At 62.1% G+C, this 13,612-nt stretch overlaps 1 protein-coding gene across 7 annotated transcripts in view; it reads left to right on the top strand.

Annotated features, from left to right (window-relative positions):
• Window positions 1-649: 649 nt before the first annotated feature.
• ARHGEF10L (Rho guanine nucleotide exchange factor 10 like) overlaps window positions 650-13,612 on the top strand; it is a 109,711-nt gene continuing 96,748 nt past the window's right edge. For all 7 annotated transcript variants that reach the window (XM_055140037.1, XM_055140036.1, XM_055140034.1 and 4 more), the window contains exon 1: window positions 650-775. The gene's annotated coding sequence lies outside the window, so the exon portion shown is untranslated. The remainder of the gene's footprint in view (window positions 776-13,612) is intronic.

Raw genomic sequence — 13,612 nt, 5'->3', positions numbered from 1 at the left:
GAGGGGACAAACTCTAGCACAGGAGCCTGAGTACCTAGTAGCCCACGGGATCACGGGGAGGAGGAGGAGGAGAGGAAGGGGAGAGGATGAGGAGGAGGAGTAAGAGAGAAGGGGGAGAAGGAGGAGGAAGAAAAGGAGGAGGAGGAGGAGAGGAAGAGGAGGAGGAGGAAGAGAGAAGGGGTAGGAGGAGGAAGAAAAGAGGAGAAGGAGGAGGGAGGAGGAGGAGGAGGAGGAGGAGGAGGAGGAGGAGGAGGAGGAGGAGGAGGAGGAGGAGGAGGAGGAGGAGGAGGAGAGGAAGAAGAGAGGAGGAGGAGGAGTAAGAGAGGAGGAGAAGGACGAGGGCCGGGACAGTGATGCGGGGACCTTCCGTTGGGCGGAGACACTGGGTTGGAGGAGGGCTGGGGTGCGCGTGGAGCGGGCCTCAGTTTCCCCGCGGGCATCGCCGGCGGCGGCGTGGGCGTGGCCGCCGCGGGGGCGGGCGGGGGGCTCGTCCGCCGCTCGGGCCCCGCCCCGCTCCCTCCCGCGGGCCGCGCGGCCCCGGCCGGCAGGGGTTAAGCGGTGACTTCAGCGGGCGGCGGCCGGAGCAGGCCGTGGGGCGCGGGCAGTCCCGGCCGGGCCGCGAGCTGGCCACGGGCGCGGGCGGCGGCGGCGGGCGCGGGGCGGCGGCCCGGCCCTGGGCGCCCGCCGCGGCCAGGGCAGCCGAGCGCGGGGCCGGCGGCCGGCGCCTTTGTGAGCGGCGCGGACACAACAAAGGCGCGTCCGGGCGGCCGGGCCGGTGAGTGCGGCCCGCGGGGCGCGGCGGGCGGGCGGGGGGCGTCGGGGGTGGGGGTGGGGGGGTGGCGCCCGAGTCCCGTTAGCCGTCCCGGCGGGCTCCGTGGGCTCGGCGTGTCCCGAGTCCTGCGGGGGCGCCCGGCTCTTCCGTCCATCCGTCCGTCCGTCCGTCCGTCCGCGCGGACCCCTTGATCAGAGCCCGGCGCTTCCCCGGGGACCCCCGGGACCCGAGCCGTTGTCGGCCACAGCCCTGGAACCGGGGTCTATCTCCGTGCGTGGGGGCCCTCCTGGTGTCATCTGAGTGTGTGACGGGTGTGTGCGCCCCCGGCCCTGGGGGCCGGTGCATGGCCTGTCCCCTCCAGTGACTCCCGACCCCGCTTTGTGCGGGAGGCAGAGGACAGAGAGAAGGTTCTGGGAGGGGCAGTGTGGGAATCCCGCACCCACACTCCATGCTTCACTGTCTCCTGCTCTGTCCTGGATTGGCTGGGGGTGGGGGTCTAGGGTCAGGGGTCGGGGGTGGGCCTGTCCGGAGCAGAGCAGCCTCAGAAGGGGAGCATGGGAAGAAAGGGTGCCCTGGGCCACCGGAAGCCGGTGGCCACTCAGCCCAGCCCAGCCAGGCCAGGACTGGCGCTCGCTCCTTGAGCCTGGAAGTGTGTGTGGTGTGTGTGTGTGTGTGTGTGTGTGTGTGTGTGTGTGTGTGTGTGTGTGTGTATGGGGGTGCCTTGCTGAGGGTGCAGATCAGCCCACTTGGCTTCCAGGGTGACCTCAGAGGAGGGGGCGGCCAGCCTGGCCCTTCTGGTGTCCGGGAGTGAGATAGCACCTCCTCCCCTCTCCCTGGGGTGGGGTCCTGACCCTCCCCCTCCTACCCCCCTCAGAAACCCTGTTTGAGCCTGGAGACCTTGAGGACAGCCCCACCCCCGATCACAGAGGGGCTGGGGAGGGGGGTTGGGTGGTCGTGGCTGGTGCTGAACCATCTGAGCCTGCGGTTTCCCCAGGGGACTGGAGCAGGGGCGAGTCCCGCCCTGCTCGCCTGCCGCCCACCTGCTCCTCAGGGCCGGGAGAAAGCCTGGCGGGTCTGGCCCACTCAGCCGCTCAGCCGCTTCTTGTCACCCTGAGTGGCCTGAGTGGCCATCAGCTGAGCGCCCAGCACGCTTCCGCACGTCTGTCCATCACCCTCCTGGTCCGGGCCTGGGGTCTGGAGACTTGAAACCCAAACTCTGCGACTTTGCGTTGGGGGTGCCCTTCCCCTTTCGCTCCGTCTCTGGGTGCAGCCCGGAGCCCTCACTGGAGGGTCTGAGTCTGACTCCCACCCAGTCCTGTCCCTGTCACACCCACCTTCCCGCACCCCTGCTCCTCCCTCATCCCCGGAAAGCCTTCCCTCCCCTGTGCTCTCTCCAGGAAGCGGGCCGGTCTGGTCTTCACCTGCTCTCTCTGGGGGTCTTTCCCTCTCCGCTCAGCCAGGCTGCCCCAGGATTCTTGTTCATGAGGCTTTCCGAGTCTGTGCCCAAGTGCTCGGGACCCCTGCCTGTCCTTGACCACTGCTTGGAGCAGTGACTCACACAGTATTGGCTCAATAAACACCTGTGGAGGACTTGAGGGTCCAGTTCCTAAAGGCTCCTAAAGTCTGCTGCTTCAAGTTCTAACTTTGGAGCAGATGGAGTGGGGGGTGCGGGGGGGGGGGCGGGCAGGCAGGGGGAGCCAGTGGACTCCTCAGGGCCCAGGTACCGGGTCAGTGAGTGAAAGGCCCCATTGATGTGACCAATAGCAGATGAATGAACTGGTGTGCGTAGCACACTTATTGCCACTCCCCTGCCCCAGTGGCTTTATTTTCTCTGGTTTCAATTACTCATAGTCAGTCTGGGTGTGAAAATTGGATTCAGAATAAGGTGTTTTTTGTTTTGTTTTGTTTTTTGTTTTTGCTTTTTGGGACGCACCCGGCGATGCACAGGGGTTGTTCCTGGTTCCACGCTCAGGAATTACTCCTGGCGGTGCTCAGGGGACCATATGGGATGCTGGGAATCAACCCGGGTCAGTCGCGTGCGAGGCAAACGCCCTACCTGCTGTGCTATTGCTCCAGCCCCAGAATAAGGTATTTTTGAGAAAGAGAAAGAGAGAGAAAAAGAGAGGAGAGAGGGAGAGAGGGAGAGAGATAAGCCACATTTTTATGACTTCTGTTGCAACATATTGTTCTATTTAACTATTGTCACTCTCTCTCACTGTCCCTGGTTCATAAGTAAAACTTGGCGGTGGGTGTGGACGTGCACGGGATGGCATGTCAGTGCCAGGTGCTGGTGTGATGATGGGACTTAGATTTGTTGTGCCCTTTCTCTCCCTCTGTCTCTGTTTGGACAGCAGCCCCGATCCTTCTGCGGGGAAGGTGGGTCCCACCCACTTTACAGATGAATCCAGGCTTTGGAGTGGCGTCCCCAGGCCACAGCCGGGGTCGGAGCCAGGATTCCAGCCCGGGCCTCCCCGAGTCCCCGGTCCTGGCCCTCCTCTCCTGCTAGCGTGTCTTCTGGCGCTTGGTCCCGTGTCCCCGACTGACCTCGTGGTGAGTGAGCCACTGGGCCTGGGGGTTCGAAGTGCAGGAAGGAGAGTCAGATGCTCGAACACGGGAGCGGGCCAAAGTTCTCTCCCCTCCCCCTAGACTGCTGGGGTCCCGCTCAGTTCCTTCCTGGCCTTGTGTGCTCGGCCCGCTCCTTCCTCTGTCTGCCTCTGCAGAAAGCATCAGGGCCACCTTCCTCCGTCCCGGGCTGATGGTGCTCAGGGGGGACTCTGCTCCTGGGGAGTCGGGGGTCGTGACTACGTGGTGGAGCCGATTGCCGGGTGTGGGATGGGATTTGGGTTTGTCGAGGGTCGGGGGATGCAGTTCTGGGCATCAAACCTGGGCCTCCCACATGCAAAGCCAGGGGTGTGTCTCTGAGCCCCACCCCCAGCCTGAGCTTACAGGTGAATATTAGGGATTTTGTGAGCTGGTTAGGAGTGTTGTATGCATGGCCCTGAGTAACAGCCACACTATTAGTTGGCAAAATCAACTACACTAAAATCATACTAAGATCAATGATACTAAAGCCAGGGTAGCACTGTAGCACTGTCATCCCCTTGTTCATCGAGTTGCTCGAGCGGGCACCAGTAGCGTCTCCATTGTGAGACTCGTTGTTACTGTTTTTGGCATATCGAATACGCCACAGGTAGCTTGCCAGGCTCTGTCGTGCGGGTGGGATGCTCTCGGTAGCTTGCCGGGCTCTTTGAGAGCGATGTAGGAATCGAACCCAGTTCAGCTGCATGCAAGGCAAACGCCCTACCCGCTGTGCTATTGCTGCAGCCCTAAGCTAGGGTAACTAAAGCAATGGTACTACAGCAAGGGTAAGACACCACGTGCTTCCTGCTTTTTTTACTACATTCACTCTATCTCTGTATTTGTCTCTCCTAAGGGCCTTCATGCTCACGCAGAGTGCCACAGCATTATTCTTCCCAACTATGGCTACTGACGTCAGCTTGGTAGCTTGAAATTGGGTACCATGAGAGCAGTTACCTCAAAAAATTTGGCAAACTGCAAATCAGGTTTTTCCCAGCCCCCCTCCCCCGGAGAGAACTGGTTGTTAATACCCTCCCAAAGTGGGGGACCATGCCGAGAGCAGCAGGGGTGCAGCTCCTTCCCGGGAGTCCTGGAGGCTTTTGCGCATGTGACACCATTCCAGAACGTCCCCTGGGTGCAGAGTGAGGGGCAGCTGCTGGGCTGGGCCTGCTTAGGGTTGGGGGGCGGGTTGTCAACTGCCCTCAAATGAACTCTCACCCGGGAAAGCTGTGAGATGCGCAAGCAGCTGCAGGAGGGGAAGCTGGGTGAGAACGAGGTTCTGTTCCTCGAGAGGCTCTGCCATCCTCTGAACAGACGTTCCAGGGCGCCTGGGAGGAGAGGAGGGTGGTGCCCGAGGGTAGACCGAGGGCAAGCGAGATCGCCCAGTGCCGATGCGGGCCGGGTGGACAGGGCTCGGGGCCCAAGGCAGCAGCACAGCCTCTGTCCGTCCGTGTGGAGTGTGGTGGTGGTGTGGGAGGGGCGTGTCACTGAGCGGACGGGTCCCTGGGTTCTGACCGGGAACTGGCCATGCGCACAGTTACATAGAGTGGTGCAGTGACATACGCAGTGACATACAGTGATGAAGTTGTTAGGTCTCTGTGGGTAGCTTGTGTGAGGTCGGGAGATGGAGACTTTCTCCCGATCTGCCTCTGCCACCCTGGGGCCCGCTGGGAAGGCGAGGACTGAGACGGTCAAGCCACTCCTGACATCCACTTGGTCTTCTCGGTCTGGGGGTTGATCCCCACCACCCGATTTCTCGAGCGCCGCGGACTCAGGCTGGAGCAAGGGATTGCTCTTTGCAGGAAAGGAAAGTCAGCCCTCGGCCTTACCCCGGGTCTCCAGGTGCTTTGTCCTGTCTCGCAGAAAAGAACTTCGGGAGAAGACGGGCCGTGAAGTAAAACAGATTTTATTGGAACGTTTAGGCAGGTGAAGGAGGGAGAGAAAGTGAGAGAGAGTGCTGTGCTGCAGAGAGGACGCGGGCTTCTCCAAAGGCGGAGAGAGCCCTGGTGCACATCTCAGGAGGGGAGATGCAGCGACACGTGCTTGACGCCACATGTGCTCGGCCAGATGGGCGAGAGCAGAACCTGGGCTTGGGTATGTGGCGCTTCCTTTGTTCAAGGTGCTTCAGTAGGGTTTTCCCCAGCCTGTCCCTGTGGGGCTTTCTGGCTAGGTAAGAGTCCGTTGCTAGGGCTGTTGCCAAGGGGGCAGAGCTGGGATGGTCTTCTCTGAAGCTCCTTTTCTTTTCTTTTTTTTTTTTTTTTGCTTTTTTTGGGTCACACCCAGCGATGCTCAGGGGTTACTCCTGGCTCTGCACTCAGGAATTACTCCTGGCGGTGCTTGGGGGACCATATGGGATGCCGGGGATCAAACCCGGGTCGGCCACGTGCAAGGCAAACGCCCTACCCGCTGTGCTATCGCTCCAGCCCCCTGAAGCTCCTTTTCTTGTTCTCTGTTCCTGCCGAGCTTCTTTTGGAGAGTGGGTCCAGCCTTCTCTGGTCTTGGGCTGGCTCTGGGTAAAGGTCTTACCAGGCCTTAGTCCCTGTGTCCTGGGTCAGCCTTAGTGACAGCCTTAGGGCTGGTGGTTTCACTACTCCCTAGGGATTCCTTTGCCGTGGGGGGCTCTTTTCTATCTGCCTGCCTACCTCCATCAGTCATACAGCGACATACACAGTGACATACACAGACGTACACAGTGATATACTATGACAGTCACATGGCGACACTGACATACACAGACATGCAGTGACATACTGTGACACAGTGACATACAGTGACAGACACAGTGACATACAGTGACAGACATGGTGACATATACAGTGACATACAGTGATGTGACAGGCACGGTGACATGCAGTGACAGACACAGTGACACTGACAGACACAGTGTCATAGTGATGAGGTGACATACACTGTGACGTTCACTGACATACAGTGATAGACACAGTGACAGATAGTGACATAGTGACATACACCATGACAGACAGTGATGAGGTGGCATACACCATGACATACAGTGACATGCACAGTAACAGACATAGTGACAGTGACATACTGTGACATACAGTGATACAGTGCCATATACAGTGACATGCACAGGCATACACACACAGTGATACACAATGATATACAGTGATACAGTGACACACAGCGACATATACAGTGACAGTGACAGACACAATGACAGAGACAACAATGCCATATACAGTGACAGTGACACAGTACTATATGCGGTGACAGTAACACAGTCCCATCGGCAGTGATAACAGTGACACAATGCCATACATAGTGACAGACACATTGACAGTGACACAGTGCCATCAGCAGTGACAACAGTGACACAGTGCCATACACAGTGACTGACAGACACAATGACAGTGACACAGTGCCATCAGCAGTGACAACAGTGACACAGTGCCATCCGCAGTGACAGTGACACAGTGCCATACACAGTGACAGACAATGACAGTGACACAGTGCCATCCGCAGTGACAACAGTGACACAGTGCCATCCGCAGTGACAACAGTGACACAGTGCCATCCGTTGCCATGCAGTGGGCGTGGCAGGGCCCGGCGGGGGAGAGCCCTGGGCGACTGCAGGGCTGTCTGTGGCTGGGTTGGGGCGGGTGTGCAGCCTCGGGCACACGCTCCGGGCTCTGCCTGGCTCGGTGCCAGGTGAGCCCCAAGCACAGGTCTCCGGGCACAGGCCGAGGAGCCCGCCAGCCCCTCCTGCCGCTGCTGCGGGCGCACTCAGCCCCGGCCCTGCCTGTCTTTGGGTTCTTGCTGGTTGCTCGTGATTCTGCAGGCCTCAGCCGCTCTGGCCCGGCCTCAGGGCTACTGGAGTAAGGGGGGAAGTGCCCTTGGAATGCCAGGCCCAGCTAAACAGGACCGAGGAGGTAGTGGCGACTCTCCCGCCACCCCTCCTCTTACCGGAAGGCAGCATCCGAGGAACTGGTTTTGAGGTTGTCGGTCGGGTGATTTTTCACTGCCTGTGCCCCTGCCGATCGGGCAGGCTGTCAGGCGCTTACGGGCAAAGGCGCCTCCCCTTGACTCGTGCTGGTCCCTGCCAGCTCCCACTGCTCCCACCTGGTCCTGCGGGCACATGCCTCGGTGCTCTCTGGCAGGCCAGGAGACAGAGGCGACGGAATTCGGTGACCTTCCTGAGGCCGCGGGTGTGTGAACATCAAGTCCCAGCCCCCGCGTACTGGTTCCTCTCCCGCCCCTCCACACCCACCCTTTTTCCATTCTGTTTCCCTTTGAGGGGGAGGCAGACCAGGTCACCTTTTGTCCGCTCTCCGCCTCTGGGACCCCAGAGCCAAGGCCCGAAATAGAAGCCGCAGAGTCGGGAAGGGCTCTGGGTCCCGGTGTCAGGAAGAGCTGGTAACCGTGGCCCACAGGCGCCGAGGGAGACAGGCGGGCAGCTCCCACCCAAGGGTGGTCGGGCACGTGGCCCGGGGCTCCATACTCAGCGGTCCCTGGCGTGGACCAGCCCCATCTCCACTCACCCCTTCACGGAGTTCCAGGTGAGTGTGCTTGGCCACCCAGGTCCCGAGGCCAGGGTGGGTGGATGCAGCCTGGCTTGACCCGGTTAGGTTTCTCCCCTGCCCGCCTAAGATACCCCGCGCCCCCCCAGCCCTGCCCCCTGAGTCCAGTAGGGGAGGTGCGGAAAGTGTGGGGGATTCTGCTCTAGGGAGCGAGGGGGAGTGCTCAGCCCAGGGTCCAGGGTCCAGGGTCCCGGGGCTGTGGCTGGATCTGGGCCCCGCCTTCCCCTGGAGTGCCTGGCCTGGGGCCCCTCCTGATTGGTATGCAGCCCGAGTCCAGCCCCAGCACAAAACGGACTTGCTCTCTCACTCCCCTCTCTTCATTGTTTGAAGTGGGCAGACTTGGAAGCGTGCTTTCAGAATGCCGGCTTTTGATTCCATTTCCCAAGAAAAACAATGGTGTAAATTGAGTGGAGGAATAACGGGTCTCTGGAAATTGAAGAAAAATATTCTGAAACTCAGGCATTACCCAGAACCTTTGAATTTCTTTTCTTTCTTTCTTTTTTTTTTAAAAAAAAAACAGTGTTTTTTTCCCCCCCTAAAATTATGCATGTGTTGCCTGACCATTGAAGAAAAACTTGGAAAATATGGAGAGAAGAAAATGAAAATGGTGCTTTAATCCCAGATTCTCTGTGGGCCGGTGAAAGCCAGCCACTTGTGTCCAGGGCTTAGGGTGGACCCTCAGCAATTCCCTTGCGCCCTGTTTGCTCATCTGTTTAGTGGGGATAGTACTCCCTTACAGTGCCCAAGGCCTGACCCAGAGGGTGGGGGACACTGAGTCTGATCCAGAGTGCGGGGGGGGGGGGGGACAGTGGGTCTGACCCCGAGTGACCCAGAGTGCAGGGGTCCCTGTGCAGGCAGGCGGTGCTGGCCGGTGATGGTGTCTGTTGCAGGATGGCACAGCCGTCTGGACAGGGCTTGGCCTTGTGGCTGTCATGTGCGAGCCAGGAAGACATAAAGCGAGGCCGACTAGTTGACCAGGCACCTGTGTGTTGTGTGCCAAGTCTCGGGGATGAGGCGGCCCTGTGTGATTTACGGGGAATGTCGGGGTGTGGGCTGTGACGGGGTGTGACAGGGCTGTGGGCTGGGTGTGACGGGGCGGGGGGTGGGAGGTGGTGACGGGGCTGGCGAATGGGACAGCATGTGGTGATGGCACCTCTCCGAGGAGCGATGCTTCAGCTGTGACCAGGACTGGGCAGAGCCCGTGCCCGGCTCTAAGAGCTGAGGGCCTGTGTCGCAGGGCGTGGGGACAGGGGGGTGCCCGTAGGTGCTGGGAACGGGAGGCCTCTAGGCAGGCAGGCAGGCAGGGACACACATCTCAGTGCCACGGGCATCGGGCTGCTCCTGGCTCTGCTCAGGAGTGGACCAGGGTGCGGGTCAGGTGCCAGGCTGCTGCCTCCCCGGCCCGGTCCTTTATCTCTCATAGAAATGGCTTGATTCCCCGCCTCAGCTCTGAGCCCAGCTGTTACACGAGCTCTGTTTTAAAATAGGTTCCTTTCCAGATGATTGGTTCAGAAGCAACTTCCTATAGGGCGCCTGTTCCGTGGAAGCATTGGACAGGAGCCTTGGGGGTGAGGGGCAGCCGGAAGACCAGCGGGGTGCGACCCCGTCTGCGGGTGGCCGTGGGCCTGCATTCTTCCTGGGATATGCCCCACCATCTCTGGAACCCTTTTGGGGCTGCCCATCCACTGTGGGAAGGAGCCCCTGGCCACCTCGGGGTTGGGGGTGGGTGGGAGAAGTGGCTGGGGATCTGGAGGGGGGGGGTGGATCAGGATGGGGTCGCAGTGGTAGAGGTAGAGAGAAGTGACCGAGTTTGGATTCTGTTCCAGGGCTGGGGTCAGCTGCAGTTGCTGGTAGGTTGTTCAGATGCTGGCCGGGAAAGAGGAATTGATAGTTTTTATTGAAACTTACTTAGAAAAATGGGAGGGGAGAGAGAGGGAGACGTACGTGTTCGAGAGAGAGAGCCCGGGCTTCTCCAGAGTGGAACGAGGCAGGCCAGCAAGGGACCAGCATGCGAGATGCGTGTTCGAGGGAGAACAGGGCTTGCTGAGCAAGGCTTCTTCTTTTCTCAGTAGGGGCCACATCCTGAAGTGCTGGAGGTGGGCCGAGACCGGGGCTGCTCCCAGCCATGCTTGGGCCAGAGGTGCTGCAGGCAGATGGCTCCGGGGTCTGGCCTGGCAGTGCCGGCGGGGGTCGGGGGGAGGGGTGGGGGGGCGGGGGTGGTCAGCACAGGGCGTGCGGTTCCTGCACGTGTGTTCACAACCTGCCCTGCTCTTTGAACCAGCTCCCTGGCCCCAGAGTCTTCCTCAAAGCATCTGGGTGGGGGGGTGTCAGGCAGCGAGATGGCTTGGGGTGGGGGTCCAAGAATCCAGTCTGGGGTGGGTTTACATCGGCTCATTAGGAGTCCTGGGCATGGGAGGGCCCCCCTGTCTGGATGTGGGGTCAGGTGGAGGAGGAAGGGCCTGGGAGGAGACGGGGGTGGGGGCTGTTCTGGGGAGCGGACATGGATGGTGTCAGGAAAGAGCTTGTGGGCGCCTGTGCCTCAGGCCACGGAGAGTCCAGGCCGGAGGAGGGGCTGCCACGTGGCTGTGGGTCTTGGCGACACTGAGGGTGTTTGGGCCTGTGGTCGGCGCCCTCTTTGCAGGAACGCTGGGCCGGGCTCCTCAGCGGGGAGGCCGCGGGGGGAGATGAATGTGGGCCGGGTGGAGGGCTGGGGGAGACGCTGTCTCGGTAGGCGCGGGCCTGGGCACGGGGCAGAGGGCAGCTGGAGGCACGCAGCAGAGGGTGGCCCAGGGGGATGGGCTGGGGGTGGCCGGGCAAGGGCTTGGCCTTTGACCCTGACCTTCCAGCTGAGTCGCTGCTCGGGGGTGGGCGAGGACGGGAGGATTTGGAGTGTACTCGGACCTGCAGTGGGAGCACTGTCAGCTCCCCGGGGGAAAGTGCAGGGGGCTGCTGGACGTGTTCTCCCCGCTGGAGGCAGCGAGGCCCGGGAGACAGGGTACCGCCCCGTGAGCGGGCACCAGCCGCCAAATCGGGCCCACCCCTGGGGCGGACAGCTGGGGGACCAGCAGGCTCCGGAGTCGGACACCCTGTTTGCACGTGTCTGCTGGGCGCTGGGCACTGGGCTGAGCTGGCGGTGGGTGAGAGCTGGTGGCCGAGGCAGGTGGGAGCCTCGGCCCTGGGCACGGGCTCCGAGACGCCCCGCCCCAGTGTCGGAGACGAGCCAGGGAGAGGAGTGGCCAGGGAGAGTGGCCGGCGGGGAGCCAGCTCTCAGAACCCTGCTGGGCTCCCGTCTCCCAGGCGCTGCCCAGTCTCTCGGCCCAAAGGGTTCTCGAGACTCAGTGACGTCCGGCCACTTGCCTGCCTGTGGCCACGAAGCATCCCTGGGCCTCTGGCTCCCTCGACGGACACAGACAGAGGGTGGAGGGGTGATGGGAAAGGAGACATTGAAAATTGTTGTTGTTGTTGTTCTGTAGGGGTGGGAAGAAGGGGTGCCCAGTCCCCCCAGGAGGCGGGGGGCAAGGTGTCTGTGCATCGCCACCACCTGCCGCCCCCTCCTGGCTTCCCCGTGCCGTGGGCAGCGTGGGCAGCGTGAGGGTTGGGTGGTGCTGTGGGAGGAGCTGGACGGCTGGAAGGGGGAGTGGACACCCCCGCCCCCCGTTCCCGCCCCGGCAGCCTGGAGCCCCATGGGTTGTTCAGCTCTTTCCTGGGCATTGGCTTCCTCCCCGGGGAGCTGATTGGAAAACTTCCTGGGGCTGGGCCAGGCCTGGATCCCGGACACGGGTCACGCGGGGCTGGTGGGGGAGGCGGGCTCGCCGGGAGGCAGCTGCTTGGGCCGGCGCCAGGCGGAGGCCTTGCTGTCGGGCCCCGGGTAGCGTGGGGCGGGGTGGGGGCCACTCGGGAGCCCGGGCACCGTGGGCAGGCATCCTGCCTCTCTCTGTGCTCGGAGGCAGCCCCGCTGTGAAGTGTGGACCCGCGTCAGAGGGACCTAAGGGGTCCAGCGCTCTCCCGTGGCCAGCTGGGGGCCTCGAGTGCCCCCAGCAACAGGGGTTACCAGTTGGGGCGACTCAGAGGGAGGACCCCAGGTTGCCAGGCCCCACAGTGGCTGCACAGCCCCGGCCCGCGGGCCCGGCAGCGGGGTTCCCCCTTTTAGGGATCCTGGTGAGTTGTTTTGGGCCTTTCCTGGAGGCCCTCAACACTAACTCCTGGCTCGGAGCTCAGGGATCATCCCTGGCGGTGCCGAATATGTGGCGCCGGGGATTCAAACCCAGGTCAGCCATGTCCTGTCTCTCCAGCCGAGCAGCCAGATGGATTCTAATCCCGCCCCCACCTCCAGCCAGCCAGGAGTGCCCGGGGACATTGCCTCCTGCCCCTGAGTCGGGCAGGTGTGATGAGAGCCCGGGTTCGGGCACATCTAACCCATGCACGGGAGGGGGCGGGGGTCTAGGGGTCTGCCAGAGTCAGGCACGTCTCCCCTTTTCTCCCCCCACCCCTCCATCCTGCCCTTGGTTGCTTTGTGTGTGTGTGTGTGGGGGGGCACCAGGAAGTGGCACTGAGGAATTGGAGCGAGCCCTGCCTAGCCACGACTCACACAGGCATCAGTGATGGGCCCCCGGGCGCCAGGTGCTGCGCTCTCTGTGCGGTTCTCACGAGCCCCGTCGGGGAGATGAGGGCCAAGACACAGGGCCCGGCCGGGCTCCCCCGGGGGTCAGGCGCTGGAGTCCCTCCTTCCTCCCAACCCCGGGCTCGCTGCCTCCTCATCTCTTCCTGCCCAGCAACACCTGCCCTCTGGGGCCCCGGCCGGAAAGATACGCCTTGTCCAGCCCCCTGGAGACCCCGCCACGAGGGACCCATCTGGCCGCACCAGATGAGCGGCTGAATCACCGGCAGAGCGCGCCGGAAATGAGGAAAAGCCGCCCCGCGTGCGCCCCTAGCCGGCCACCGGCCCAGCCCACGGCAGCCCTGCGGGAGGGCAGGCCTCAGCTGCTCGGGAGGGGACGGGGGACAGGGTGTGGCTGCGGGGACAGAAACTGGAGCTGAGGGTAGGACGGTGGAGTCAGAGACCCATTTAGCGCTGGACGGACCCGTCTGGGATCAGCAGCCCCAGCTCCTAATTTTACGGATGGAACATCTGAGTCCTGAGGAGTGGCGGGCACCGGCCCCAAGGTCACCCGGAATAGAGAAGGGGGTTCCGGCGGCCGCATCCTGGGCTGATCTCCTGGCGGCGCTGGTGGACATGGCCTCACGCCCCGGCCCTGGGCTGCCGCTCCCGGTCCTCCTGCCCTGATCAGGGACAGCATGATCAGAGCGTGACTGAACGGAGCAGCCAGCTGGGCGCTGAGTGTGCTGCCCGCCCCTCTGGGCCCCCGGGCCTGTCTTGCTCACGTCCCCCATCCCCACTGCCGAGGCCCGTGACTTTGGGCCAGGCAGCTCTGGCCTCGCCGCCTTTTCCATCTCTGTCTCGATTCCGGCATATTCTGAAGTCGGAGGACTTCTTGGGACGCCTTTATCACGGCTGAGCGCTAAGAGGGCGAGTCCTGTGTGCTTCCAGCGCCCGAGCCTTCCCCAGCAGTGCTCCCGGTGGGAACTAGGGCCTCCCACACCCAAGGCGTGCGCTCACCTATTAATTAGCACCTTTCAGGGCACACGTTTCCTTCCCCCCAGATACTCCGTCCAGAGAGCCGTCTGCCAGGGACGGCCCAGCAGCGTGGCGTCTCTGAGACTG

The sequence above is a fragment of the Sorex araneus genome, chromosome 5 (assembly GCF_027595985.1).
Source record: "Sorex araneus isolate mSorAra2 chromosome 5, mSorAra2.pri, whole genome shotgun sequence".
Lineage (NCBI taxonomy): Eukaryota > Metazoa > Chordata > Mammalia > Eulipotyphla > Soricidae > Sorex > Sorex araneus.
The sequence above is the reverse complement of the archived record's forward strand: the minus strand, read 5'-3'. Positions and strand labels throughout refer to the sequence as shown.